A 14,733-nucleotide genomic window follows, 5' to 3' on the forward strand; every position below is an offset into this window, starting at 1 on the left:
AACCCATGGGCCCGGGGTTCTCATTCCGTATATATCTCTTGTTTTTCAGATACAGGTCCAGATGCTCAGAAGTGAGTTGTGGGTCGTCTGAGAGACGGCGAAGATCTTTATTTCCTCTACTTTGTGTTTTGATTAGAATCTCTCCACCTTTGTTTTGGAAAGTTTATATTATGTATTGAACTCTTTGAATTTGCCTATAGAGGCTCTCATGTTTCCTTCGGGAGAGATTAGGATATACTGTTGTCAACTAATTTCATAATGTACTCTAGCCGACCTAAATTTCGCGGGTCGCGACTAGTAGCTATTTACTTATGTTATATATATCTATCTGTTATCTATCTCTTAATCTCCTCTACGCCTTGTCCGTATATCGTTTTCGGATTCACGGTTTATCTTTTGTTGTCAAAACGTGAGAGATACGTCTTCGCGATTTTATTTCTACTCTTTTCAGGCTTCTCGATTAATACTCCTTTCGAAATTACCTATATTTATTTATTAAAAATCCACCTGAGAGTCGTACCACCGTAATATCATTGACTTATGACTCGAGCATAAGGATTTGAATATTAGGGTGTTACATTATGGTATCAGAGCAGTTCATCCTCGTGAGCCTGAGGGATGGAATTGCTTATGCTTCAATGCATACTCTGAGTCTGTGCCTGTGCTAGTTAGGGTATCTAATCGATACATCTAGCATGAAGTCCATGAGTGTACCTTTGGTACTTTGAAGCACTATACTTCTGATATTGAGACTGATCAACTTGATATCGATTGTTTGGTGTGTATAGGAACCAGATGGCACCTCGTAGACCCGGTCGGGGATGTGAAAGAGATCGTACTAACACGCAGGAACCGGAAATCAACCCGAATAACCCGGTAAATCTTATGGCGGCATTGGAGAATATGGCTGCTGCTATGCAGGCCACTACGGAGGCTCTTGGGCAACAGATGAACAATAATGGCAATGGCGGAAGGGAAGCTCAGGGTCCTATGACACTGGCAACCTTCTTAAAGGTTAATCCACCTAAGTTCAAGGGAACCACCAATCCGACTGAAGCTGATAGTTGGTTTCAGGCCATGGAGCGAGCACTGCAAGCGCAGTTGGTGCCTGAAGAGCAGCGTGTTGAATTCGCTACCTATCTACTCACGGGGGAAGCATCGCATTGGTGGCAAGGGGCTCGACATCTCCTGCAACAGGGGAATGATCATATCATTTGGGATGCCTTCCAAGTGGAATTCTATAAGAAGTACTTTCCGAATTCTACCAGGACAGCCAAGGAATTGGAGTTACTGTAGCTAAAGCAAGGTGCTATGTCCATATCTGAGTATACAGACAAATTTGAGGAGCTATTCAGGTTTTCCCGCATGTGTCAAGGAGCTCCGGGAGACTTCGAGGAATGGAAATGCATTAAGTATGAAGGAGGGCTCCGGAGCGACATCTTAAGTTCAGTGGGACCAATGGAGATCCGAACTTTTTCAGAGTTAGTGAATAAGAGCAGAATTGCTGAAGAGTGTGTGAAAAGGAGGGTTGCAGAGAAGGGAAGTAATAGAGAGCACAACCAAGGATTCGCACCAAGGGGTCGAGAGTTTAAGGAGAGAGGATACGTACAATACTTTCCCCAAGGACAGAATAACTTTGCGACGAGTAAGGAGTCCCAAAGGAATGGTAAGGGAAAACGGGCAGCGGCTGCTTCTGATGTTTCAAGCTGTCAGAGATGTGGAACTCATCACCCAAATAGGCCGTGCCGATTGGGGTTAGGTGTATGTTACAAGTGCGGGTTACCAGGGCATGTATCAAGAAATTGCCAACAAGGAGAGAGTCAGGATGCGGGCCGATTACGACAGTAAGATTGAGGTAATTACCTTAATACAAATGGATAAATGCCTGTGATGTAAATGACTTTCTGTTGAGAATGATGTGTTGTGTTTGTTATGTAGTTGGTTGATTTCTGGATTTTTGGTGAAATGGATTGAACTCATGAATTTTAGTTCCTTTGATTTAAATAGATAAGGGATGGTCCTAAATGATGGATTTGGAAACGTTAATTCGAATTGTCGGTCAAGTTAAGTGGTGGTTTAGTACTTGAGGAAATAAGTGATGGAACTAATACTTGACGAGAAATCAAGGTGGCATAGCGGAAGCTTGCTAAAGCGTTAGCATAATATGGTAATAATAAGGAAAAGTAGAGCATGATTGGAAATGCTTTATGCTTTGAGTACTTAAAATTTTAGTGAGCTTATGCAGATAATGATTCTAGGTAATTGGAATTAATTGTGGCTGTGAGCCTTGATGGTTCTGAAACGGATGAGGAAATTATCATTGATGCATAATTGGATTTAGATGATGAGAGAGTGCGAGTTGTCGTGTTTGAGAGATGAGTACCATGATGTTTGGTCATAGTGACCTTGGAATTAGATTGAGATTTATAATGATTGGTTTTGAAAGACGAATGTGAAAGCCACTAAATTGAAATACAGATGCAGTACTGAGATTGGTTTGAGGGAGCCCGTGACGGGTGGTAAACTCCAATTTTTGGGGAGGTACTGTTGAAAATTTTTCTCCAAAAAATTTGAAAGAGTGCTGGTTATGGTTTTGAGGATAATTTTTTTATATGAGTAACTTTAACGAAAGAGATGTGTCTCGAATGCTTTTATAGATTATTAAAGGAAAGCGGATTCTCATGATTTTTGTTAAATTGTTATTTCAAACTCATTTGCTTTCTAGAAATGAAAGGGGTTTTTGATTGATGAGTCAGAGACTTTATAACAGCAAGTCATGTAGAAATTCGAAGGTTTGAGAATAAGAAAGTAAGTTTGGAGGTTATGCTTGGAGTTGAGCTGTGATTAGTGGTAATTGGCTTGGCAAAGGGAGAGGATAGTGATGGATGGAATTTTCGAGGGCGAAAATTTCTGTTAGGGGGGTAGAATGTAATACCCGGTCTAACCAAAATTTAGTAAATAATAAGTTAAATAGGAGCGAATATGGTTGGAAGATTTGGCAATTGGAATTTGATAATTTAAATATGATATTTGGATTCAGTGAATTTTTCCGAGTCGGAAAATATAGTTTTCTGCGTAAAAGTGCGCAGTGGAATTTTGACCGGCAGTACCGGCTGAGATCTGTCTGGTACTACAACTGAGGAAATTGATTACGGGTAAATAAGATTAAGAAATGAGGAATTATAATTAGGGAAGGTAGAAATATTTAAAGTGCGATTTAGAGCGCTAATCTTAAAGGTTTTGGCCCAAAATTGGGCCAATGGGCAAAAATAAGTGAACCGGGCCTAAGTGGGCCCAAGACCCAACATATATAAACATTAGTTGTGAGCATTTCAGCTCATTTTACCCTAAAAAGAAGGGTTGGGGCGCTGATTTGAGAAGAGAGAAGAGAAGAGAGAAAACCTAACTCTCTTTGATCTTCAAACCACCATAACTTGAGCTACGGAGCTCCGATTTGCGAGCCGTTTGCGGCCACGCGTTGCTCTTCTCATCCTCTACAATTCTGTCTAAGTTTGGTGGTGAGTATTTCATTCATCTCTGCCCAGTTTTCGAAATTCCCCACTGTTACACGTTTTTGGGTAGTTAGTGTTGAAATCTTGTGATTTTGGGTGTTTAGGGATACTCCAACATGGATTCTAAGTAGGTTCTATCCCTACTTCATATGGGCTGAGGTAAGAAGTGCTCAAACCCTTGTGATTTGTCATTTTTATGAGCCCCAGGTTGATGTATGTATGTGACATTGGTTATATTAGTGTATTTGGTGATGTTGGTGCACAATTGGGAGATTGGTATTGCTTGAGGAGCTTTGGTAAGGCTTGGAGCTAAGGTTGGTGAAGAATTCCAAAGAAGAGGCTCAATTGGTTTGGCTACAAGAGGTACGGTTTAAGTTTCATTTAAATACCGTGTGTTGTGATGAGAATTCCTAGGCTAGATGCCCCTAGGATTAAGTTTGGATTGTGTAAATGGTTGGTGCTAATATGCATAGTTGATATGTAATGTGAATTAATGATTGGGTTGAGAATTGTGTGACCTTGTATGCTTGGTGTATTGAGAATTTGATGTACTGGGTAATGAGTATTGATTTGTGGTTTATGCATTTAAATTGTGAAAATTGGGCCGGAGGCCGGAAAGAGGTAAGAAAGGTAAGTCGATGTGTGCATTGTATGATGACACAAGTGATTGGATGAATTTCAGATAATGAATATATGAATGATTAGGTTGGTTATTGAATAATAAGGTTTGAGAAGTTGAAGTGTGGAATTTGGTAATTTTGGGTGAAATTATGTAGATGAGGTATGTTTGGTTCGGTTGAGATATATTATGTGATCATATATGTGATTATGATTATTGATGCCTTGATGGTATGATGATGCATTAGAGATATGTATGTTGTGATATATGCTTGGGGAATGATTAAGGTTGATTTGTGGGTGAAATCACGTGATAGTGAGTATGATATTGATTACGTATAATGATGGTTGATTGGAAATGGTATTATTGGAAATTGGGATGAGGAAGGATGTATGACATGATATTGTGTTTGTCCTTTAGCCATTTGATTGAGAAGTGTTAAAATGGTTAGATGTGGTTTTGGGAATTTTTGGTAAAGTGTCAATGTGTGAGTTGAGGATGGCTTGATGTGGATTTTGGTACATTTTGATTGATTTCAAAAAGGGTTGAAATTGGCATGTTTTGGTTGATTTTGAAAAGAGTTGAAAATGGCTTGTTTTGAAAATGGCACCTAGTGGTTTTGTATGAAAACATGGTTTTTGGGCATACTTTGATGGGACATAACTTGGACTACGGATCTCTGTTTTGTACCAAATCTGTTTAGAAATGAAATTGGATCCGGGATGTCCATGCCGTTTGAAGAACGGGTGAAAAATGATTTAAAATGAGAAAGTTATGTCCGTCGGAAGATTGGGGGTTGAATCTGTAAATTCTGCAGCTTTTAACTTAGAAAATTTTTAGCAGAATGACCCTCCACGCATAGGCGCACTTGGCGCGTACGCGTCGTTCTTCAAGAAGGCACTATCCACGCGTGCGCGTGGTGTGCGCGGGCGCGTCGATGCGCTGCACCAAATGCCCAGCTATTTTTCCGAAAGTTGTAACAGAGTTGTGCCAGTTTTGTGCCTGGGGCGCAAGACCACCCACGCGTACGCGTGGCTGACGCTTGCGCGTCGTTTGGCTATTTTTCAACCCGCGCATCCTCGCGTATGACGCTTGCGCGTTGATGAGTTTTGTGGCCATCCACGCGTGCGCGTGGAGTGCGCGTACGCGTGGCCCTGTTTTCATGCCAAAGTTGATTTTTGAGTTTTAAAAGCCAAATCTCATACTTCTAAGCCTCCGATCTCACCTCTTATGTATTAAATCATTCTGATATGCCTAGCAATGAGCTAGGGGATGTGGTAACTTGCGAGTGAAGCAAGGGGAAAAGTTATGATCAATGATGATCAAAGATGATTATATGAGATATGGAGGATGACGGTGGAAGTACCGTGTATGCCATGAACCGGAGGGCTAAATGGCCCGTTCTTGATTGGGCCATGATCCGGATGGCTGAGTTATTGCCGGGTTACGGCAAAGCCATTATTGTTTATGGCTGAGTATAAATGCATATATGATTAATGAATGAATATGTTAAATGGATAATAATGAAAAAATATTGAAATGTGATGTGCGACCCCGGGTAGTAGGCAGTGGCGTTGTCCACTTGCTCCGGGTATGAGACGGGAAAGGAGGATTATGATAAACGAGTTTAATCGTGGGGTTTTGAATAAATGTGTATTTGTGATACCTGGGTAGTAGCAAGGGTCGTGGTTCGTCCCGCTTGCTCCGGGTCATTGTCTGAGGACTGATAATAATGAAGGGTGATTATGAATAAATGTTTATTTGTGATACTTGGGTAGTAGCAAGGGTTGTGGTTCGTCCCACTTGCTCCAAGTTAATATTTGAGATTTGGTAACAATGAATGTTGATAATATGAATTGAGATTGAATGAATATATGTTTGAGATGCCTGGGCAGTAGCAAGGGTTGTGGTTCGTCCCACTTGCTCCGGGCCAATGCTTGAGATACCTGGGTAGTAGCAAGGGTTGTGGTTCGTCCCACTTGCTCCAGGTCAGAGATTGCGATGCCTGGGTAGTAGCGACAGTAGTGGTGAATCCACTCGCTCCAGGTTGAGCTTTTAGACACCCGCCTGGGTAGTAGCCGCAGTAGTGATTATTTCACTGACTCTGGGCTGAGCGGGCAGTAGCAAGGGGGTTGTAGCTCAAACCTACTTGCTCCGCAAGGGGTGTTTCTGTCTAATGGTTAGCTACCAGGACATGTCGGGTTGGCTATATAACCGACAGATGATATCATCAGCCATAGGGCAGGCATTCATCATTTGCATATGTTTGAATTGTTTGGGTTTGCCATTTGTCTTGGATTTCTACATCATATATGCCATGTTACCTGACTATATGCTACTTGTTCTACTTGTATCATGTTTGTGTATTACCTGCCTGTATTGCTTGTGTTTGTACAACTGAGAGGCCCCTCATGCTGGTGTCGGTGGGTGTGAGGGCTGTTCTTGATGGGATGAATTGATGATGTGATTGCATGATAATGTATTGATATAGAACTGCTGAGGCAGAACAACTGGTGATGGTTTTGCTTATGATTCTGAGTCTGATTCGTGGAAGAGTCAGCGAGTTGGGAAACATGTGAAACATGAATTGAATTTAGCACTCCCTTATGATAGTTGCCTATTCATGGATTAGCGAGAACCTAGGATGAATAATTGGTGAAGAAGTTTAGGATGCTTAGTGAGTTTTTGTTGCAGTACATTGAATTTATTTGGCACTTTTACCGTACTGGGAACCCATGGGCCCGGGGTTCTCATTCCGTATATATCTCTTGTTTTTCAGATACAGGTCCAGATGCTCAGAAGTGAGTTGTGGGTCGTCTGAGAGACGGCGAAGATCTTTATTTCCTCTACTTTGTGTTTTGATTAGAATCTCTCCACCTTTGTTTTGGAAAGTTTATATTATGTATTGAACTCTTTGAATTTGCCTATAGAGGCTCTCATGTTTCCTTCGGGAGAGATTAGGATTTACTGTTGTCAACTAATTTCATAATGTACTCTAGCCGACCTAAACTTCGCGGGTCGCGACTAGTAGCTATTTACTTATGTTATATATATCTATCTGTTATCTATCTCTTAATCTCCTCTACGCCTTGTCCGTATATCGTTTTCGGCTTCACGGTTTATCTTTTGTTGTCGAAACGTGAGAGATACGTCTTCGCGATTTTATTTCTACTCTTTTCAGGCTTCTCGATTAATACTCCTTTCGAAATTACCTATATTTATTTATTAAAAATCCACCTGAGAGTCGTACCACCGTAATATCATTGACTTATGACTCGAGCATAAGGATTTGAATATTAGGGTGTTACACGACGATTATGGCAGCCTCGAGCTATGGCATAAGTACATAGATATCACACAATTGTGGCATAGGATTTACCCAATTGTTATGAAACTAGGCAGTGTATATTGGATAGAAATAGTGCCACGATACAAAAATTATGTAATCATGTAGCAGAGGAATTTCGATGAACAAAGCTGAAAACCACTCGGGCAATTTATTTATTTTTCCACTGTAACTCTTAAAAGGGTGCCTAATGATGTTAGTATATGGCATTGCGTTAAACATAGATCTTGTGGAAACCATGCTTTTCACAGAATATAGAATGTAAAGCCTTTCAACGGAGCAAAGTTAGCTTTTGTATCTTCAATATCTATCTGCCTACATATCTTCATTTCCAGAATGAAGAAGTGCCATTTACAACTATATGTAATCATACCTAGTCAGAGCCGTCCAACAAGACCCAATGCTAATGTACTCAGTTGCTTCTAACTGGTATTAGAAACTGATGAATGTCTGTGGAAGTGAATATCAGCTACATGAATGAAACCCTCTGCTTTAGAACAAACAGTAGCTCAAAGGGAGAATAGTATAATCTTATGATGACCAAAACAAAGAGCATCAGAAGCACTAGAAGTATGGAAATACAACGCATCACCTTAGATATTCACTTACACACAGTTACTCAATATTTGTGCACTATTCAACAGTAACTGCCCTATGATAGTTACTCAGTTTCAGATCAACTCCGATCTCGCTGGGAAATGGTCACAGCAAATTTATACCTTCTTTGCACCACCTTAGATAAATAAACATTTACACTCAACAGAACCAGAAAACAATCCCAAATATGCCACAGGGATAGTTTACATATTAACACACAAAAGGTAACATGACTTTGTTTTTCTTGTTCATCAAGGACTCTTATACATCAACATCACATTGGAGATCACTAGCTAATCCTAACTTAAAAAATGTCTTGAATGCAATGCGGATGACGAAAAATGTGAGGATAAGTAAGAAACAAAAATGATATCCATTGTAAGTAAATACAAGCTAAAGATTTCATCCATCTGGTGACCTTTAAGGATCTGATTTAACCGTTTGTATGATTTAAACAGAACTTAATAATACACAAATGGCTTGATCAGGACAACCCATCAAATTGCTCTTTCGAAGTACGGGCATGAGAACATCAGTAAAATTCAGACAGTTTCTCACCAATAATTTTTTCCATTAAACAAATCTTCAAAACATAGCAACAAGTACGACCATCAATTTGATTAAAGAATCAAGTAAACTTCTACAATTAAGAAACAAAACCAGCACAAATCAACAGTAATCAGAATAAAAACGAGGAAAAGGAAAATTGATGAAAGTTTCAATGAGCTGCACTGCAGAAGACTGAGAAATAACATCAGGTATCATTTCTGATTTGAATTTTTCCTTTTTTTTCCCCACCGTAACAAACCTAGTAACTGATCAAACCTTAGCACAGAGCCCAAAACAGAGGCGTTCATAGCCATAGATTACATTCGAAAGAAACGGCCTGAACTTTGGTGAATGTTAAATTAACAACAACATCAAAACACAGAGAAAGCACATATTTTTTTTATTTTCGGCTTACCTGTGTCAGCGAAACTAGCCTTCCCAACTCTGGGTATGAAGGAGATGACAACAGTGATGCTCCAGGGCCTGAGTTTTCGACTGAAATCAGTGCGGTTAATGCAATCGCACATGCGCCATTGGTGACTGTCTTGGAGAAGAAGAAACCTCACTCTCTGTTGTGTTTGTTTTGTGTTTTGAGAGGAGGGAGGAAGGAGGAAGGAGGAAGGAGGCTTTCAGCATGAAACGACGTCGTTTCATCTCATTTTGGCGCCACAGCCAAAACAGTGTCGTTTCAGTAAGGCCCACGCGTCACGAAGGCTGCCAGCTCAGCTTTCCGGTTGCGCCAGGTGTCCAAAAATTGCCGGAAGGACAACTTTGAGTCCCGGAGTGCAAGTTTGTGGATGACTTTGAGAAACTTTTAAGTTTAGGGACTACTATGAGGCTCGAGTGCAACTTCAGAAACTACATTGAGGCTTATCTCCACATTATACGGTTCTTTTAATAATTATTGCAAGAAGACTAGTGGCTTCTGTGCTGTTTAGGGAATTGGTTGAAAAGAACTCAAACAATGCATGTGGAGATGAACTTGATGAGGAAGTCACAAAGGATCAACAACAAAACATAGCCAGTGATGATGAACTGCGTGGGATCTTCTGTGATGGCAGTGACAGCATTTTGTTCTTCTATGATCCAAACAAATACGCCTTAGAACTGCAAGAAAGCGACCTCTACTCATTTCTTTGAACAGAGATGTGTAGTTTTATTGACAATAATGTAAAATATGATGGGACATATCAATTTTGTTCTATGCATGTTTCCATATCTCAATAGCTTCAAATTTTACAAGGGATGTTAATCATAATTGCTAAAAGAAATTTAAAAGCATTGTTGACAAGAGTATATGACTATGCAATAATTCACAGTTAATAAGATCCTATTTGTAGTCATATGTGAACCATCAACATATATATAACGGATTAATTGCAGGAATCAATATACCAATTACTTCAACATATCTAATTGTAGTTAATTGTGCATTCTTAAAATCATCTGATGCAAACTTCTTTTGCAATCAAAAGAACCAGAATTCTACAGATTCCTTTCCATACTATGCTAAACTTCACATGCTTCACCCAAAAAACATGTTTATTGTTAGAAACAAGGGCAGACGAAACTTCTGGAAAGAAACGCAAACGGAACTGCCAGAAAGAAACATAAACTGAACTGCCACAAGGAAACACAGACGAAACGCAGACGGAACTGCCACGAGAAAATGCGGACGAAACTGGCGAAAGAGAGCGAAAACTATATGATTTCTTCATGAGAATAGGTAAGCAGCGGATGACAATGGTGTTTGATCATTCGACTCGAAAAAAAACACAAAATAGAGAAAATAGGCTAGTCGGTGAGGTGAAAAAAGCATCAAAGGAGTGACAAAAGGTTAAGAAAAATGGCATAAAAAAAAAGTGCAAAAACTACGGTGATTTCACCGCAAGGAAAACAACCTATCCTCTTCAAGGAGGATACCATGGCTCTGATACCATGTTAGAAACAAGAGACTAAACTGGAGGAAGGATTTGTGTATTATTGAGTATAATTAAGTTGTCTATTCAAGTTGTCTGAAATAATACAATATAGAATGGTATTTATATAAGTACTAAGAGAATCGAAATACTAAAGATGTGATATCCTATAATAAATATTCAGATATGCTAAATAATGCTAATTGATCATAATTGATCCTAATTATATTCTAACATTTATGAATACTGTATAGATGGATATGTTAACCTTTCATACTCATTGGTAATTGCTCTCTTTTTTTCAAGGCTATGGTTTTGTTCCCTTAATGGGTTGTTCTGTGCTTGCAGTGCTCCCTTTGATAGAGGTTATTGTCCCTATTTACAGGTGCTGTTGTAATTTTATTTTTTACTCTCCATTCGATTCCTATGAGAAAAATTAGTGCTCTTACTGTGAAAAAGAGAGAGATTGATCATCATTGCTTCTCCTTCCTCCTATGGTGTTGTTGACTTTAAATATTGAAAAAGAAGAGAAATAAAAGCAGAAGAAAATTCATGTTTTTGTTAGTAACTTTTTTAATGAAAAGATTTTAGCTTTTTGTATTTCTATATTAGTTTTTTTCCCTTCTCTTATTTAGAATATGGATATTGGTTGTAATTTTAGTTTTGTTCAAAAATCTCATTTATTTAGTAATGTTAGTGTTGGCCCAATTGATCTACTTATAATATTTTTCATATAAATGAATACTTGTTTTTTTGAAAAAAACAATTGCTTCTTTTTACATTTTAACATCCTGTCTTGAATAAGCATAAGCATAACTACTGCATAAGCATAAGAGAGAGTATGCAAAAGGAAATTGATTATTGTATGCAGTATGGCTTTTGTTATTCCAAAAATAGAAAAAGCAAAATAAATATATAACACACTATATTTTTGTTATTCCAAAAATAAAAATAATCTAAGATTACACACATGAAAAGAGCAACATCTAGACTTGTGACTTAAAAGATCTTTTTCAGCAACCTATAAACATCTACAGAAAAAGCATTTCCCTGTGCTAACCCAGCAACAAGGCCACCACCATATCCAATTAGAATTACCATCCAATACAATTCAAAGAAAGATCCTGACTCAGAATCTTGATCACCATAAGGTTTTTGCAATGGGGGCTTAGGATGATCTTCACATTTCTTCAACAATTGAATCCCGCACAAATCTTTATTTCCCTCAAATGAATTATTATCAAAGGTAGAAAGTTGGCCATTTTCTGGTACTGGACCTGAGAGATTATTGAAAGACACATTGAAGAAATCCAAGAAGGTTAGCCCTGTGAGTTGTTGAGGAATATTCCCTGACAAGTTACTGAGAGAAAGGTCCAGCACTTCAAGATTTGAAAGCTTTCCCAAGGAAGATGGAAAATGCTGCCAGTAAACATGTTATTGGATAAATTGAGCACAACAAGACGATTCAAACTTCCCATGATATCTGGAATCTCTCCCGAAATTTTGTTACATGAAAGATCAATGGCTACCATGTGATGAAGGTATTGACTCCCAAGATAATCCATGACAACTCCTTTGTTGGACATTGAAAATGGATGCCAATCAATATCTATTTCCGCATTGTCACTATGAATCACGTCCTTGAAATCCAGTTGCCTTTTGTTGGATATGATCATCGATCTGAAGCACATGATTATTTGTGATGTAAATTTCGTTGAGAAACCATTTTGAGAAAGATCAATGATTCGAAGGTGGGGAAATGTGTATTTCAATGGACACATTATAGCTCCGTGAAATTGATTATCACGTAAAGAAACAACCTTTAACTTAGGAAGAGATGCCAACCAGAAAGGAAATGAGTCATTGAAATGGTTATGTCTCACATCAAGAAACTCTAGCCTTCTGCAATTGACAAGTGCTCTTGGTAATTGACCGTACAACTTGTTAGAACTAAAATCGATCAACTGAAGGACATTTCCTTTCACATAAATTTGAGGAATATTGCCTGTCAATTTGTTTCCCGAGACATTCAAAAGTTGAAGGGATTGGCTAAAGCTTCCCAAACATGATGGAATCATGCCAACTAAATTGTTGGAAGATAAATCAAGATTCACAAGTGACTGCAGGTTGCATATCGAGGGGGATATTTCTCCCAACAATAGGTTGTTGGAAACTTCCAAACTCTCAAGAGTCGTTTTGTTCCATAACCAACTCGGTATTGTCTTTATGTTGTATAAAATTGGGAAAATGAACTAAGTTGCATGAACCTAAAATCAAAGCTTGAATTTGAGAAGGAAATGTTACGTTGGAAGAGTTCTTCCCTTCAAGAAAAGACAATTTGTTGCCTCCGCCTAAACCAAGAATAGTAAGCTTTTGGAGCTTTGAAAGCATGTGAAGCTCAATCTGTCCTTCCAACATATTACTATGTAGTTTAAGACCTGTAAGATTCTCTAACTTGAAGAGGAAATATGGAATTTCACCTTGAAGATCAAGTTGGAATTTCTCCATTTAAATTGCACCCACTCAATCCTAACCATCGAATTGGAGGAAGGATTGTCACATTGACATCCCTGTTTTGTGAGAACAAGGACAATTTGTTGTTAGACAAGTCAAGAATATTAAGCATCTTTAGCTTCAAAAACATGTCAAGTGTTAGGCGGCCTTCGAAAAAATTATAACTTAGAACTAGATATACAAGATTCTCTAGTCCAAAAAGAGGGCGAGGGATTTCACCATGAAAGCTATTATCTTCAAGAGCCAAGTGAGCTAAATTGGTCAGGTTTCCAATGGATGCAGGTAATGTGCCCTGCAGATTTTGGTTTTCCGCAAAATTCAAAGATGTTAAGTTTGCAAGAGAGAATATTCCGATAGGAAACTCACCATGCAGTTCACATTGGCGAAAAGAGAGTATTTGCAGAGATGTAAGGTTTGTGAGCGTGTGAGGTAATGATGATGAAATGGTGACAAAATTAAGCCGAAGTTGTTCAAGTCTTGTTGAGTTTTGAATTAAGCTTCGCAGAGTGGATTCCTTCAGTTGCAAACGGTTGATTAATGGATAATCAAGCTGTTTAATATAGCTGCGAAGATCAAGGGACAACAAGTTGAACAAACGGGAAATTTGAGTTGGGACTTCACCTGACAATGTGGTTTCACCAAATTGAGAAAGATTCAAATGCCTCAGTTGTGACAAGTCACCTATCCTGGCTGGAATTTGCGAGTGATTGAAGTCATTGTCTGAAAGATCAAGGCTTTGAAGATGCACAAGCGAGAAAAGGGTGCTATTGGGATCCATGGAACCATAGAGCAGGCTGCTACTAAGATCAATGGAAATGACATGACCTGTGAGTTCATCGCATTCGATGCCATCCCACAAGCAGCAATCTGTGGACGGATTCCAAGAAAGAGTTTTAGGATAACTGAAAGGATTGTAGGAAGCATACTTACTTATGAAGAAGCTTTGTTTAAAGCTGAGCAAGGCATTGCTTTCATGTTGATGGCATTCATGATGATGAGTAGTAGTTGAATCATTCAAAGTTAAACAGTTTGTGAACAGGGAGGATGAGAAGAGGAGAATGAACTGTATGGAGAAAGCAAGAGAACACAAGAACCCTATTATTGTCAGTTGAATTGCAATAGGTTTCAATGGATGAAATGTTTGGGACACTTGAATCATTTTTATAGGCAAGTATAAAGTGTCCGCGTTCTCTAAAATGGAGTGTACACTGGGTGGAGACTCTAACAACCATCTTTTTTCCCCTACTATTTCACTTTGCTAACAACTTTGCATTTGATGTTGTCGTTCATACTTAACTGTACATGCAACGTCATGACTTCTCTACTCATATAGTCATCTCTCACAAGTCACAGGGGACAAGGTATCTTTCAAACCTTATCTATATCTTTCTTTACCGCCACAAACTTCCTTGCTTTTGGCGTTCTAAAGTTACGCACTTGCAAAAAGTGATATGTATATGTATTTTTCTTAATTCCGTTGTAGTGACGATAGATCATACATTCATACTCAATAGAGTGTGAAATTGCATTTCCGTTTGTTTTGGTGAAAACAAGAAAAAATGGTCATACAAATTTTTGAATTGAAATAATGGAGTTATAGGTCCATAAAAATTCAAATATTCTCCGTATCATTTCCACGTCTCTTTAATCTAATTCACCTCACGCGTCACTATCTAA

At 38.7% G+C, this 14,733-nt stretch overlaps 1 pseudogene; it reads right to left on the minus strand.

Annotated features, from left to right (window-relative positions):
* Positions 1-11,528: 11,528 nt before the first annotated feature.
* On the minus strand, positions 11,529-14,215 carry LOC110271330 (receptor-like protein 54; annotated as a pseudogene).
* Between the last annotated feature and the right edge of the window lie 518 nt (positions 14,216-14,733).

Source organism: Arachis ipaensis, chromosome B4 (genome assembly GCF_059453495.1).
Source record: "Arachis ipaensis isolate K30076 ecotype BB chromosome B4, ASM5945349v1, whole genome shotgun sequence".
Taxonomy (NCBI): domain Eukaryota; kingdom Viridiplantae; phylum Streptophyta; class Magnoliopsida; order Fabales; family Fabaceae; genus Arachis; species Arachis ipaensis.